The following is a 14,590-nucleotide window of genomic DNA, read 5'->3' as shown; positions in this document are numbered from 1 at the left end:
CTAGCATTCACTGAACTTCATACTTTTAAAAGGATAAGTACTATGGCATAAGACCACATCAAATTCACAAATCAATTTTTCATGTAATGAGAATGTGTCCAAGAAAATGTTTACCACCCTGCACCTCAAATACTGACTAAACTATTAAAACATGTCTACCTGGTTTACTGCCTGAGCCTGAATTCCTTGCATACATTCCTACAGAATGTCGCAGAATATCCTGATAGTTATCTGGCTAATCTAAATTAATTTAATTGTGGTATGAGCATCTAAGGGAAACAAATTTAAAGACAATTCAGCAGCAGGGAATAAAATGCTTGACATTTATTGAAAAACTTTACATTTCTAGCCCTTGAAATTACGGTTGGGTGCAGAATCTTTCTAATACTACCCTTCATCATGCATTTCAATATGCTGGAACACATTTAACACAATACTAAATAATTGTTTCTAATTCTGTTTAAAGTGCTAAGTGGATTAATTCAAAACAGAAGATTAAACGGTGTTATTTGCTTAAAAAAATTAAATTTCCATTGCTTCTTTTTGCCTTATTTGCCCCTAAATGATAACATAAATACAGTTATGGTGACAATCTTAACTATATGAAAATGCATATATTGATACATTTCCCTGCCACCATTCTCAATTATTTTCTTAGGCAAGACTCCAAAAATGCTTGTATCTCACAATAATCCATCTCTGTATTTCATATGCTAACTCTTTAAATGGGTGCAAAATGCCTTAGAATATGAGAAAGACATTGTCTCACTATCTGATACTGACTCAAGTGATAACATTTTACAGACATATTTCCATTGTTTAAAGTTGCCTAAAGTGATCCTACCTTTGAGAATAAGTCCAAGGTGCTGTATTCAGTCAGTCAGTCCTGTTGTATCCACCTTAGGCCTCTGCACTTCTCTTTGACAGAGGCAGAAGTGTGGCAACTAATCCAAGTGATGAACACCTCATGACACATTCCATACCATAACGATGTACCACAGAACATGGCACCAATTTAGAGTTCAGCAGAGTGCAAGAGGCAGGAGATTGGAGCGACTGGCGATGGTCCCAGACATTTTCTTTCAAGCCATGGATCACGGGGAGGATCTAGAGAAAATAATACAAATAAAAGGGCATTTCAGGGATGAGAATAATACAGAAAAGAGAAAAAGCCATTTATATTGTACTTTTAAAAAGTTCAGTGACGCTTTGACTGTAAAAATCACTTGAATATTCAGGGAAGCAAAAATTCAGAGTGGTCTTCAGATGCTTTCTGAACTGAATCATTCAAGTGGAATAATACATACTTACTAATCTTTCAAAATAAGTTGGAAACCCTGCCAAAGGAATATGATGCTGTTTTAGGAAGCTTTTAATAAAAACTTTTTATTCCAACAACTGTTTTGCAGTTCCCCATTACCCATACCCGATTCTAAGACTTTGAATGGCTTTTCCCCAACAGAGGCGTATATCTGGAAAACTAACTGCTGTGTTTCAAACTTGGAAATACTGGAATTGTATCATTTTATTGCATCTAATTACTATTATCATAAAGGAAGATGAATCAACTGATTCCCACCCCCCGATAGCTGCAGTTTTTCTAAAAGCACAATTATTTATAGCTAAGTTTCTCAATGACTTTTTATAAAAGGATCTTAACACCGCACAAGTCATTTTTAACACTCTCAATTCAATGCATCAGGAAACCACCTGATGCCCTCCAGATGTTGAAGTAAAGCTCTCATCAGTCCCAGCAAGGACAGCCAAAGGTCAGGGATGGTGGGCTTTATAATCCAACAATATCTGGAGGGCACCATGTTGAGGAGCCCTGCAATACATGTTAAAAGTAGACTGGTACAAGCAAATGCTTACTCTTCACCTCTCCCCCTCCCCATGATTTCTTTGCATTTTAATTGTTGTGGGAGAACAAAAGTATCAGAAATGCTCCAATACTGACTTTTATTTATTTGAATGGAATGTAAACAAGGGATTGCAAATTAGATGTGTCTAACAAAAAGTTAGCTCAACATCAAAAAAACGAAGATCATCACCACTGGTCCATCACCTCCTGGCAAATAGAAGGGGAGGAAATGGAGGCAGTGAGAGATTTTACTTTCTTGGGCTCCATGATCACTGCAGATGGTGACAGCAGTCACGAAATTAAAAGACGCCTGCTCCTTGGGAGAAAGGCGATGGCAAACCTAGACAGCATCTTAAAAAGCAGAGACATCACCTTGCCAACAAAGGTCCATATAGTTAAAGCCATGGTTTTCCCAGTAGTGATCTTGCAAATGGCGGCGCGCATAGACGCTGCGGCTTAGTGCTCTCCCTTAGCGTTTTGTTTTGTTTTTATTATTTTTACTTGGTCCGAGTATGTCTGACCGGGCAAGAAAGATTTACAGCAGGCAGGAACTTCTGAAGGTCGGATTACAGTGTGAACAAGCTGTAAGAGCTGATTATTTTCGCCTAGATAACGTTCCGGTGGGAGTAGCCAGGCCGCCGGGCTCTCCATGGATTACTATGCCTCCAGGGAGGAGGCGAAGGCGGCGTAGAGACAGGAGGCAAAGGCGGGGTTGTCGGGCTGGCGTCCTGGTAAGATTACAGAGGAGTCCATCTAAACCACCACTCCCCAGCATATTTCTTGCCAATGTGAGATCTCTTGCCAACAAGATGGATGAATTGAGGTTGCAGGCAGCAAAGAACAGCCTTGTAAAAGATTGCTGCGTTTTATTTGTCATTGAGACATGGCTTCAACCGTCCATACCAGACACAGCTATTCAGTTGGAAGGCTGGGTGGTACATCGTCATGACCGAGGCATGGACTTCGGAAAAACTAGAGGAGGGGGGCTGTGCGTATATGTGAACAAATGCTGGTCCAATAATTCTAAGACTGTGGGCAGTCACTGTTCACCGGATTTGGAATATGTGGCTGTTAAATGTAGACCAGCCTATCTCCCTAGGGAGTTTACAGCTGTTATGTTAACTGGTGTGTACGTGCCACCAGATGCCAATGCCAACTTGGCTTTGGGACGCCTGCAGAGCCTTATCAGCAGCCAGCAAGACAAGTATCCTGAAGCTGTGCACATCATTGCGGGAGACTTCAACCATGTAGAACTTAAAACAGTGCTCCCAACGCTCTATCAGCATGTGAAATGTCCCACAAGAGGGGACAAGACACTAGATAAAGTTTATTCGAATGTAAATCACGGCTATAGGGCTTTACAGCTGCCACACTTGGGCCAGTCCGACCATATGTCTTTGTTCCTGGTACCAGCATATATCCCACTCAGGAAACGGGCTCCCACAATATTAAAATCTGTTAAAATCTGGCCTGAAGGTGCTATTCACCAGCTGCAGGACTGTTTTGAGAGAACTAATTGGGATATTTTCGATCGTTCAGACCTGGAGGAGCACACGGCGGCAGTTCTGTGCTATATCAATCACTGCACAGACACTGTCACAGTAAACAAATCCATCCGGTTTTATCCCAATCAGAAACCCTGGATGAATAGAGAGGTCCAGGGCCTGTTGCGGGAAAGGAACAGGGCTTTCAGGTCAGGCGAGGTGCAGCTTTACAGTGTGGCAAGAGCAAACTTGAAGAGGGGTATTCGACAGGCAAAACGGGATTATAGGCTGAGGATTGAGGATAATTTAAGGAGCAACAACACAAGACAGATGTGGCAGGGGATTCAGCACATTACCAACTACAAACCTAACCTTGGTGCTGTCGACGGTGACCCTTTGCTGGCGGAGGAGCTTAACCTCTTCTTTGCTCGCTTCGAGAAGGAGCCACCTGAGACGCCGGTATTACAGCCACCAGCCCTTAGGGGCCCCTCATTCACGGTAGAGGAGCATGAGGTGAGAAAGGTATTGAGGATGGTGAATCCGAGGAAGGCGGCTGGACCTGATGGCATCACTGGAAAGGTGTTGAAGGGCTGTGCGGATCAGCTGGCGAGGGTCTTTACTAAGATCTTCAACAAGTCCTTACACCAGTCTATTGTCCCACCCTGCCTGAAGTCGTCAACTATTGTCCCTCTGCCCAAAAAATCCACAATCAGTAGTTTGAACGACTACAGACCAGTTGCACTGACTCCAATCATCATGAAGTGTTTTGAGAAACTGGTGCGCCGTCATATTATTTCCTGTCTTCCATCAACTTTTGACAACTACCAGTTTGCATACAGGGCAAATAGATCCACAGAGGACGCTATCACCACCACTCTCCATGCTGCTCTGTCCCATCTGGAGCAGCCGGGGAGTTATGTGAGGCTGCTGTTTGTGGATTTTAGCTCAGCTTTTAACACTATTCTCCCCCATAGACTGGTGTCCAAGCTAGAGGCGATTGGACTCTCCAACTCCACCTGTCTCTGGGTTTTGGATTTTTTGTCAGAACGTTCTCAGAGGGTTAGAGTAGGGTCACATATGTCCACAGCCCTTAGCCTTAACACCGGCTCACCACAGGGTTGTGTGTTGAGTCCCCTGCTCTATGCTCTCTATACGTATGACTGTACAGCCATCTATTCCAGCAACAAAATCATCAAGTTTGCTGATGACACTACGGTGGTAGGGCTCATTTCAGGAGGGGATGAGTCCGCCTATCGGGACGAGGTGGAGCGGCTCTGTGTTTGGTGTGGAGAGAACAATCTGGCTCTTAATACGGCTAAGACCAAGGAATTAGTGGTGGATTACAGGAAAAAAAAAGGCGGACATTCAGCCCTTGCATATCAATGGGGAACGGGTGGAGAGGGTGGCGGAATTCAGGTTTTTGGGAGTAACTATCGATCAGGGCATGACTTGGAGCGCAAATACCACTGCTCTGGTGAAGAAGGCCCAGCAGAGAATTTATTTCCTCAGACTTTTAAAGAAGAACAATCTGAGTGAGAGACTGCTGGTGTCCTTCTACCGAGGCTCCATAGAGAGCATTCTTACATACTGTATTTGTGCTTGGTTCTCCAGTTGTACAGCTAGGGAGAGGAAGGTGCTCCAGAAGGTCATAACCACAGCACAAAGGATTATTGGTCAACCTCTCCCATCCTTGGAAGAATTGTACGGTTCCCGTTGTCTTAGGAAAGCAAACAACATCCTGCAGGATTCATCTCACCCGGGATACAGTCTGTTTGCACTACTGCCGTCTGGCAGGAGATATAGAAACATCAAGTCAAGGACAAATAGACTGAAAAACAGTTTCTACCCGAGAGCTGTGGCCCTTTTGAATGCTGTAACTCGATAGTGTGATTTGGGAGATTGATGGGTGTGGGTGTGGGTGTGGCTGGAATGTGGTTTGTGGGTTGTTGTTGTTGTTTTGCTTTTGTTGTTTTTAAGGGATGGCATCCAATTTCGTTGCACTTGTGCAATGTTGCACGTGTGTAATGACAATAAAGAATCTATCTATCTATCTATCTATCTATCTATCTATCTATCTATGTATGGAAGTGAGAGCTGGACCATAAAGAAGGCTGATCACCGAAGAATTGATGCTTTTGAATTATGGTGCTGGAGGAGACTCTTGAGAGTCCCATGGACTGCAAGAAGATCAAACGTATCCATTCTTAAGGAAATCAGCCCTGAGTGCTCACTGGAAGGACAGATCGTGAAGCTGAGGCTCCAATACTTTGGCCACCTCACGAGAAGAGAAAACTCCCTGAAAAAGACCCTGATGTTGGGAAAGATGGAGGGCACAAGGAGAAGGGGACAACACAGGATGAGATGGTTGGACAGTGTTCTCGAAGCTACAAACATGAGTCTGACCAAACTGCGGGAGGCAGTGGAAGACAGGAGTGCCTGGCGTGCTCTGGTCCATGGGGTCATGAAGAGTGGGACACGACTAAACAACTAAACAACAACAAAAAGTTATTCTGAACATTTAAGCGAGAGTCTTTGCATGCTGCCGAAATCCAACTCAATGTTTTACATTAAAAGGGCAAAATAGGACTATCATCAAGTATCTTAAAACCATCATTTTTTAATGAAGGATCCAAACATTTGAAGAAACACATTTTTTTCCAAGTAGCATATTACATACGAAACAACTTTATTACTTGGAAATTATTATAAGCCAACAGAGCTTCCTTTTTTTAAAAAAAATGTATTCATGGATAGAGCATAAGATTTAGACAATGTAGGTTCAAATCCCTATTCATTCATGAACTCAGTAGATTGCTTTGGAACTCTGTTTTTCAATTTTTAGAGGTCTTTTTAATATGTCAATATAAATGGCAATACCACATCGAGTTGTGAAGAACTAAGAAACCATAATACACATTGCAAGCTGAACCTGGGATAGAACTGAAAGTCAGAAAAAAAGTTGGCTGGCCTTCATTATGTGGTGCATTTGTTTAGTGAGAATACATCTTTCTTTTTTTAAAAAAAAAAGCTAGTAACACAATGCAAATAATGTAAGAAAGGCACAATCCCGGTTGCTTTCAGACTCTTGCCAGTTATTATGACTCTTTGAGTGTCTGAATCATTGACAAAGATTCAACATGCTGATCACAATTTGTTTTACAATGAGATCAAAGGTCTCCCTTGCCTCTCACACTGATGCCTCACACTCTCCTCCACACTGGCCATGTTGGCTCAGAATCCTTCATGTTCTTTAGTAAAGTGGTGGTCTTTTTAATCATAGCATACCATATTTGCCTCTTCATTTCAGTTGGCAGTGCATGCTGTTTTGACACTCACTGATCCACAGAGATGGAGCTACAGATTAACTTAGATTCAATTTAAAAGCACATACCTTTCAATACTCTTTATGCTTAGTTCAAAGCCTATTATAAGTAGTGGGGAAAGTAGCACAAAAGCCCTTTAAAATGAACTGGGTTTTTAAAAAAATAATAATACGGATGATACCAAAAAAGGCTAAGAGAAGTACATAGTTCTCAACAGCTTAGTTAGTTTTTTTTTAAAAAAAATAAAAAATAAAAAATCAAGATGCTATATATTTCTTTGCTCATTATTTAAGATAATAAATGAGTCAAATGCTATTAACATCTCAAATCTACTGATGTCAAGGGGAATTTCAACATGCCCCAGGTTAAGGACAAACAGGTTTAGTTTCAGCTCATGTAGCATTGCAATTTAATGATAGTTGTCTAATTTCTCTTGCACTGTTGAAATATTTTCAATTTAGAAATGCCTGTTTTAATGCAAGAAGGGGCAAATGCCAATTTTTTATTATGTCAGTCTGGCGGGTTGGGGGTGGGACCTGTCACCATTCTAGTAATAAATCAGTGAAAATATCTGAATATCAGGTTTGTCCATACTGGGCTTTACTGTGAATTTGAAATTGTCTGAGTCCAAAATTTCTGAGCATTGTTCACTTGATCCATAGGAATAGTTTAACAATCAAAATGGGTGAATCTCCTACCTCCGGAAAGAGTGGGGAGAAAAAGTGTTATGTGGACAGGCAGGCTGAGGGGAGCTGTGAGGTTGGATCTGACCAGTGGCACAAAAGCTAAGACCTGCCTTGTATAAATGAAAATAAAAACCCAAATACGATATTCAAAACAGAAAGGATTCTATGACTAATTTGCTTTCTTTTCCCTTGCTGCCACATCAGCTATCCTCTTTTGAAACATTGTTAATGGTTGTGTTGGGTTTATACATCCTAAGTTGATTATGTGTCTTTATTTGTAAGTAGTTAGCGGAGAACAGATAAACATCCTTTTCATCCTGTAGCTTTGAACCGTCTAGTTAATCACAGATATGCATGTTATCTCTTCTTTCATCTTAAACAACAGTGTGATTGCAGCCAAGGAAAATAAACAACAACAACAACTGATTGAGTGTTTTCATAGCTTACATACTTTGGCAAAGAAATTAATTAAATGTTTTCAGAATGTGAAATACTATCTGTGCACTCATGGGGGGAACTTGGATTATTTCACTGAGGACATGACAGAACTCCTTTCAGATCAAAGGTGTGTATTTGTGGGACTTCCGGAGGCGGCGCGACCGGTAATGGCTGCCTTCTCCGAGTAAGGAGAAGGGAGCTCCGCTGTAAACGGGTCGTCCGCTACGGCGAAGCGGAGACCCATTCAGGAAAACCACAGGTGGCAGAAGCCTGTGGTCTCGGGACCCGGCGGGCGCCAGAAGCAGCCCCCAAAACGTTGAAGGGACCCCGTAAGGGGCTCCGGATCGCGGAGGGGGTAGCGGCGCTGTGGGTCGTTGCGCAAACAGCGAAGTGAAGCCGCATTGCTGTTGCCGGTCAGCGCTGTCCTTTCTTCCTGCAACTTTTCTGAACTTTGGAAACTACAACCCGTGAGTAAATTTGGACATTGAAAACTTTCTGAAACTTTTGTCAACTTTCTGAAACTTTTTGAGAACTTTATGAAACTTTTAAAACTTTTTTAAAAAAGTTGAAATCTGGCTGAAAACGGAGTGAGGATAAGCAGGAAGCCCATCTCCCGCTATACTGAACTTTAAGCAAAGAGCAGGAGGAGTGGAGACAAAAAGTTATGCGTTAACTAAATGCTGGCACCCTGTTAAAGCAGTTTTCTGAGTGAAAGACTTTGAGCTATTGACTTTTGCTGGTCATATTCGGGGTGCACTGATATCCTTCTTCTGTGGCACCAGTGGATTATAAAATAAATAAGAATCTCTGGTGCTGGAGCTGCCTGGATGAGCACCAGTTTGCAACTTTGGATACATTGAATTTAGGTTTTGAAACATTCTGAGTTGGAACTGGATACTTTGAAACTGTTGCAGTCAAGGCACTGTAAGAAACACTGTTTTGCTTTAAGTTTTACTCTGCTAAAAATAATACATTGTGGAGGCGATAGACATGGATTTAAATTTATAAGTTTAACTTGGATTTGATCTTTTCCCTGAAGACGTATTAAGCTCCCTCTAGAGGATTTTGGACTTACAGCAGTGACTTTGTTTTACTTTCCCTTTCCCGGCCTCTGTTTGACTATTGCATCTGGGACTCTGCTTTCTCATGGGAACAACTTGGATTGACCTTGGATTACAGATAACTTTGGAATGAGTGGCGCAAGGAGAAGAGGAAGGACTAAACAAACAACTCTAACTTTATCTGCAGCCTCACAGCGTAGATCTTCTGTGCCGGCCTTGCCTTCCACTTTGCCTCCAGACATAGAGGCGGCCTCCCTAATACAGGCAGGGGAGGGTGAGACAGAGGAGCTGCACCTGGGAGATATGGCTTCAGGGACAAGTAGCTCTGTCTTGGAGAAAATTTTGGAGAAACTGGAGGCTCTGGACAAGAAGGCTGATTTGCATACAGCTAAAATTGAACAGAACACAGAAAGCTTGAATAAGCTGACTGGACAAGTTGCACAGAATGCCCAGTCTATTGGAGAATTAAAGGAGGCTGTAGGTGAAAATCGTAAACTGGCTGAAGATACTAGTCAAAGATTGGAAGAACTTGAGAAAGAAGTAAGACCACTCAGCAAACAAGTTGGAGAACATCAGATTTACTTTTTGATGACAGAACTGCGAAACAGGGAGACCAACTTGAGGATACGGTCAATACCAGAGGTGGAAGAAGATAATTTTATTGAATTTCTAACTAAGGAATTTGCCAAGTTTTGGAAGTTAGAGGAAAAAGACTTTAAAATTGTATCTGCTTTCAGGCTTGGCAGAGTCAGAAGGACAGAGAAGCCCAGAGATTGTTTGATAACACTGAGATCAAAGGAGGAAAGGGACAAGATTTTGGGCCTGCACTACGAAAAGTCACTAGACATTTTGGGCAAGAGAATTGAAATCTACAAGGACATTCCTAAGCAGTTGCTGGACCTTAGATCTAACTACACGGAATTGGCAAGACTGTTGAGAAGCAACGCAATTATCTTCAGGTGGGAGTTTCCACAAGGATTATCCTTTACCTACAGAGGGAGAAAGATCAAAATTAAAACAGTGGAAGATAGAGACAAGTTTTTGGGAGCACACGGAGAAGACCTCCACAAAGGACTTGGATTGCCAGCGCCAGAACTTCCAGGGGAGCCCGCCCCCTCGGATCCTCAAGGACCGGAGAACAAGGTACCACCCCAGAAAGAATAACCAGACCTATCCAGGATGTCTCTGCAGCTTTTGAGTTGGAACATAAATGGCTGTAACAGTCCCGAAAAAAGGTCTAAAATTTTTCATATTTTAAAAAAGGAACAATTGGACATTATATGCTTACAAGAAACACATGTGATTAGGCTCCATAGAAAGGTGTTAATAAATAAAAGGCTTGGTCAAGAATTTATATCATCGGATACAGTTAAAAAGAGAGGTGTAGTGATCTATGCAAAAGAGAGCCTTTCACCAAAATTTCTCTTTAAAGATGAAAGTGGAAGAATCCTCGCAATAGAAGTACAGTATCAAGGAGAAAAAATTTTGATATTAGGAATTTATGCTCCAAATGAAGGAAAATCGGATTTTTATAAGAAGTTGCACGAGATCATGCTGGATTATCTGGATTACAACAACGTCATCATGATGGGGGACATGAACGGGGTCGTATCAACAAATATGGATAAGTCACAGAACCAGAACATTACTAAAGAGGGAAGACTACCTAAGACCTTTTTTGAAATGACTGACAATATGGACTGGGTTGATATCTGGAGAGTTAGAAACCCCCTGGGAAGAGAAGGAACATTCTTTTCTGAAGCTCAACTGACTTGGACACGAATCGACCAAATATGGATAACTAGAAGTCTGGCACCTAAGGTGAGGAAGGTGGAAATCTGCCCTAAAACATGCTCCGACCATAACGCCTTGAGAATGGATATGACATTGATCCCAATCGGCTCCTTTAGATGGAAGATGAATGATGGCCTGTTTAGAGATCAAAGAATTGTAAAGAAGGCCCAAAAAACCTTAAAGGACTATTTTGAGATTAATTTGAACACTACGGTGGAAAAAAGAACTATCTGGGATGCAAGTAAAGCTGTGATGAGAGGGTTCTTGATTCAACAGAATTCCTTAAAGAAAAGACTGCAAAATGAAAAGAAAGATAAAATTCTGGAAAGTATCAAAGAGTTGGAGAAGAAGTTAAGATCTAACCCGAAGTCCCAACCGATTCTGAGAGAAATTAAACTTTATCAGGCGCAATATTCCAAGCTGATAAATCAGGAAATAGAATGGAAGATTAAAACAATGAAACAAAAAACTTTTGAATCGGCAAATAAATGTGGGAAACTGCTAGCTTGGCAGTTGAAAAGGAGACAAAGATTAAATACAGTAACAAACTTAGAGGTTGAAGGAAGGAACATTCAGAACCCGGGAGAGATTAGAAAGTGCTTCCAGAGGTATTTTAAAAAGTTATATACTCAAGGGCCACAAGATGAAATAGAGATTACACAATTTTTGGAGAGAAATGGATTAGCAAAGCTGTCAGAAGAAAATAGAACAATTTTAAATGGCAAAATAACGCGACAAGAGATTGAACAGGCCATCCTGAGTCTGAAACAGGGCAAATCACCAGGGCCAGATGGACTGACCTCTAACTACTATAAGACATTGAAGGATTATTTGATACAACCTTTGTTGGAGGTCAGTAATGAAATAATGGAGGGGAAGAAGGCGCCTGAATCGTGGAAAGAAGCATTTATCACATTGATTCCAAAGTCAGAAACTGAAAAGACACAACTCAAGAATTACCGTCCCATCTCCCTTTTAAATGTGGATTACAAAATATTTGCAGATGTTTTGGCACGAAGATTTAAGAAAGTTTTAAGTGAGATAATCCATAAAGACCAGGCAGGCTTTCTCCCGGGCAGACATATGTTTACTAACACAAGGAACATCATAGACATATTGGAACTTTTACAAACAAACATAAACACTAAAGCAGTTTTAATTTTTATAGACGCGGAGAAAGCCTTTGACAATATTTCTTGGAAATTTATGAAGGGGAATTTAAAAGAAATGGGAGTGGGACGGGGGTTTGAGAACGGGATTGAGGCAATATATTCAGAACAAAAGGCTAAACTGATAGTTAACAATGTGGTTACAGAAGAGTTTAAAATTGAAAAAGGTACACGACAAGGCTGCCCGATTTCCCCATTACTGTTTATTTCGGTTCTGGAAGTGCTCCTGAATATGATTAGGGGGGACCGGTTGGTGGAAGGGATTCAGGTCGGAGCGAAACAATATAAACTTAAAGCTTTTGCAGATGACCTAGTTCTGACATTACAGGAGCCGGAGTCTAGTCTGAAAAGAGTACTACAACTGATTCAAAACTTTGGTCGAGTGGCAGGATTTAAGTTAAATAAGCAAAAAACTAAAGTTTTGGGGAAAAACATGACAGATATTGAGTTGGAACAGCTTCAGAAAGAGACAGAACTAAATGTGGTTAAAAAAGTTAAATACCTAGGGGTAAACATAACAGCAAAAAATCTGAGTTTATTTAAAGATAATTATGAAAAATGTTGGTCAGAGATTAAGAGAGACTTGGATAGTTGGTCAAGACTAAAACTTTCTTTGTTAGGCCGAATAGCTGCCATCAAGATGAATGTATTGCCAAAAATGTTATTTTTGTTTCAGACACTGCAGATTGTAGACAAGACAGAGTGCTTCCGGAAGTGGCAGAAAGATATTTCTAAATTTGTCTGGCAGGGCAAAAAGCCCAGAATCAAATTTAAAATATTAACAGATGCGAAAGAAAGAGGGGGCTTTGCCCTGCCAGATTTAAAGTTGTATTATGAAGCTGCAGCTTTCTGCTGGTTAAAAGATTGGTTACTTCTTGAAGATACGGATGTCTTGGATTTGGAAGGTTTTAATAATGCGTTTGGATGGCATGCATATTTATGGTATGATAAAGCTAAGATAAATAAGGCCTTCAAGAACCATATTGTCAGAAAATCAGTTTTTAATGTCTGGACAAAATATAAAGACTTACTGGAGAATAAAACTCCGAGGTGGCTGTCACCCCTGGAGGCTAAGGCTCGGAAAAGAGCCAATATGGAGGCCAATTGGCCAAAATATTGGGAGATAATAGAAAAGGATGGTGACAACTGGAAATTGCAGAGTTTAGAAAAGATGAGAGACAAAGTGCGAGACTGGTTACACTATGCTCAGATTAAAGAAGTGTTTAAAAATGACAAAAAGTTAGGATTCCAAGTGGAAAAGTCAAAGTTAGAAACTGAACTGTTAGAACCTAAGACTAAGGTACTTTCAAGAATGTATAACTTGCTGCTGAAATGGAACACACATGACGAAATGGTAAAATCAACAATGATAAAATGGGCGCAGGATATTGGGTATAATATTATGTTTGAAGATTGGGAAAGGTTGTGGACCTCTGGGCTGAACTTCACTGCATGTAATGCGTTGAAGGAAAATGTGATGAAAATGATGTATAGATGGTACATGACCCCTGTTAAACTGGCTAAAATATACCATTCGTCTGATAACAAATGTTGGAAATGTAAGGAAAATGAAGGAACATTTTTTCACCTCTGGTGGACCTGCCCTAGAGTGAAGGCCTTTTGGGAGAAGATATATAATGAATTAAAAAAGGTGTTTAAATACACCTTTACTAAGAAATCAGAGGCCTTTCTCCTGGGTATTGTCGGCCAGAGTGTGTTAAAAGAGGACAGAACATTCTTTTTGTACGCAACAACAGCAGCAAGAATATTAATTGCCAAGAATTGGAAAACTCAGGAGCTACCCACTGTGGAAGAATGGCAGATGCAACTGATGGATTATATGCAATTAGCCGAGATGACCGGCAGAATTCGAGACCAGGGAGAAGAAAGGATGGAAGAAGACTGGAGGAAATTTAAGATTTATTTACAAAAATATTGTAATTTGGCTGAGTGCTGAATTGGATGCCAGTGCAGACAATTGTCTACCATTAAATTAGAGTTAAGGCTGAATTATATGTCAAACCAAATTAAGATTATTAATTAAGATGAGTTAAATGATAATTTGTTTGAAATTAATTTAATAATGATGTAAGTGTATGCGGGAGGTGTGGGGGAGTCCCATGTAACAATTGAGAGATGTTAAATGGACAATGATAAGTGCTTATCTAATATATGCTTTATTTGAAAACTTTAATAAATATATTATAAAAAAAAAAAAACAAAGGTGTGTATTTGTGTAATCCAATAAAACCATTTCAAGGTTTAATTATCCAAACAAGTTCAGTCAAATTGTTAGAGCTCTTCTTCTGACAAGAGACTGGGGCTTATACAAGTACTGCCCAATCTTTTTGGCAAGTGTGCTACAGACAAATCAAAGTACTTCTCAAATGCATACTATCATACATATTTATCCCCACTGCCCCCCCCCCCACTCCTGGTCATTTGATACATTTGTTTCTTCTGGCGAAGGGAGAATCAGTGCACCATGGGAAATACAAGAGCAATAACTTGTGTGATAACGAGATAAAATAAGCTTCCTGCTCCTATCCATTTGGACAACAAATCACTGCTGCCAGTGCCTCTTGTGTTAACGTGATCCTATACAGCTTAGGACCAGGTTGAGAGACTGCCTTATCCCTTATAAGCCATTCATACAGCCATTCTCAAAATAAAGAATAGCACATTACATGCTACACTAAGTGTGTGGAAGGGGAACAGAATTACATGTGGCTTCTGATTTCCATGTGTTCAACTTACTGCATGAGTAACTATAT

At 40.7% G+C, this 14,590-nt stretch overlaps 1 protein-coding gene across 5 annotated transcripts in view; it reads right to left on the bottom strand.

Annotated features, from left to right (window-relative positions):
• The window catches only part of CHRM3 (cholinergic receptor muscarinic 3), a 242,153-nt gene that overhangs the window by 85,300 nt on the left and 142,263 nt on the right, over positions 1–14,590 (bottom strand). For all 5 annotated transcript variants that reach the window (XM_083606048.1, XM_083606050.1, XM_083606049.1 and 2 more), the window contains one exon: positions 845–1,107. The gene's annotated coding sequence lies outside the window, so the exon portion shown is untranslated. The remainder of the gene's footprint in view (positions 1–844; positions 1,108–14,590) is intronic.

The sequence above is a fragment of the Podarcis filfolensis genome, assembly GCF_964270895.1.
Source record: "Podarcis filfolensis genome assembly, chromosome: 3".
NCBI classification, from domain to species: domain Eukaryota; kingdom Metazoa; phylum Chordata; class Lepidosauria; order Squamata; family Lacertidae; genus Podarcis; species Podarcis filfolensis.
Note: the sequence above shows the minus strand (reverse complement) of the source record. Positions and strands in the feature narration are given on the sequence as shown.